Raw genomic sequence first — 2124 nt, 5'->3', positions numbered from 1 at the left:
GATAGATACCTTGGGGCTGAGGATGAGGCTCAAGTCCAAGAGTCAGCCCACATAGTTATACTGCATGCTGAGAAAAACAAATTATAATAGAAATCGTGCCCAAACTGTAGAATGAAAGATGAAGAGAAGGAAGGAAGAACAGAAGGAATGTGGTGAGGAAGAGCACCAATGGGGAAGAAGATGAAGAATTGGGGACAGTCCTATTTCATCACTCAGTTTGTGATTCTCCTCAGGGTTCTCATCAGAGCAAGTTTGACATCTTTATTCCTGAAGCTATAAATGAGGGGATTCAGCATTTGCACCCCAAAAGTATAAAACACTGAGAAAAATTTCCCTTCACCCACAGCCCGAGCAGTTGATGGTTTAACATGAGTGAGCAGCCCAAATCCATAGAACAGGCCAACAGTTACTATGTGAGAACCACAGGTGCTCATGGCCTTGGGTGAACCCTTAGCTGAGGACATATGAAGGACATTATAAAGAATTAAAGCATAAGAGATTACGATAATGTGGCTGGATACAATGACTACTGTCCCCACAACAACAGAACTCACAAGCTCATTCACGTGGGTGCGACTGCAGGACAGTTGAAGGAGGGGAAGGATGTCACACATGTAATGATTGATGACATTGGAGTCACAGAAGCTGAGCCTGCTCATGCACCCTGTGTGCACCATGGCACCAGCAAACCCCATCAAGTAAGAACACAACATCAGCAGAGAACAGACCCTAGGGGACATGATCACGCTGTACAACAGAGGCTGACAGATGGCCACATAGCGATCATAGGCCATGACTGTCAGCACATAGCATTCTGCACTACCAAAAAGCAGAAGAAAAATAGCTGAGTCATGCATCCTGCAAAGGAGATGATGTTCCTCTCTGAAACAAAGCACAGGAGCATTTTAGGGGTACAGACAAATGAATAACAGAAATCAATGAAAGACAAGTTAAAGAGGAAAAAGTACATGGGGGTGTGAAGGTGTGAATTCAGGAAAATTAGATTCATTATGCTTAAGTTTCCCACCATAGTGACAGCATAGTTCAGCAAGAACAGGAAGAACAGGGGAAGTTGCAGCTCAGGTTGATCTGTTAGTCCCAGAATGATGAACTCTGTCACAGAGGAGTCATTTTCCATAGCCATTGGCTTCATGGATGGAATCTGTAGAAACAAGGGTAGGAGATCATGTTAACAATGAATGCTTACTCTTTAACTACACAACTGGAGTGGTTTCAGAGTTGTCTAAAGACATACAGCAAGGCATCCAAAGAGCATGACTTCCTATGTTGATTCTTGAAGAGTCCCCATTTCCTCATGCTTCTCCCACCCATGATGTGTGTCTCTGTTCAAAAAGAATAATGGCTGACTTCTCAATGTCTTGAACATCATTTCCTTTCTTCCTCTCACTCTTCTCTAAAGATTATGGTTGAAAAGAGCAAGAAATAACTAGTGTTCTCCATATTTATGATTTATACAGCTTTGGGTTTGAAGTGAAATCATCATGACAAACATGGTTCAACGCTCATCTTTGTTCCCGTGGAGGCCTCACTGATGTTGGAACTTAAAGGCTTCCTCCCTACTGTCCTGAGGGGGACAAAGATTCTTATGGTGAAGGAGGCACTTGCAATCAACTAAAATCTGCATCTGTCTTCCTAGAAGAGTTATTCTATTGAATAAGCCATGGTTTCTATTTGAAAATTTCTCTTCACTAGTAAGAAAATAATTACTTTATATAAGTCTCTGAATATCACCTCACTCAAATGAGAATCTATTTCATGTCTCATGGTTCTGGGGAATATTTATTGGAAGCACAGAAAATAATGTTCTCCTTTAAGATTTCCTCCCAATCTGGATAAGCCTCTTGAGAGTATTAATTACTGAGCCTGTGTTACATCCTATATAATAAAACCTAACTTTGGATCTTCCAATACCTCACAATCTGCTTAATTTATAAATTCCCATCAGGAATCCCAGATCCCCAGGCTGATTAATGGGTGGTCCCCTCCGTCAGTCTCCCCATGCCCTGCCAGAGCCACCAAGAGGGAAGTACAGGGCAAAATCACTTGCCAGTTCTAGTATGTTCTACAAGCCTCTGGGATTACATCAAGATTCTAGGTTGTATA

At 41.9% G+C, this 2124-nt stretch overlaps 1 pseudogene across 1 annotated transcript; it reads right to left on the bottom strand.

The window, feature by feature from the left end:
• Nucleotides 1-212: 212 nt before the first annotated feature.
• LOC308632872 (olfactory receptor 8C8-like) lies at nucleotides 213-1153 on the bottom strand (annotated as a pseudogene). The gene has a single exon. The product of its transcript is annotated as an olfactory receptor 8C8-like (transcript).
• Nucleotides 1154-2124: the final 971 nt, after the last annotated feature.

The sequence above is a fragment of the Spermophilus citellus genome (assembly GCF_964194105.1).
Source record: "Spermophilus citellus genome assembly, chromosome: 2".
Lineage (NCBI taxonomy): Eukaryota > Metazoa > Chordata > Mammalia > Rodentia > Sciuridae > Spermophilus > Spermophilus citellus.
The sequence above is the reverse complement of the archived record's forward strand: the minus strand, read 5'-3'. Positions and strand labels throughout refer to the sequence as shown.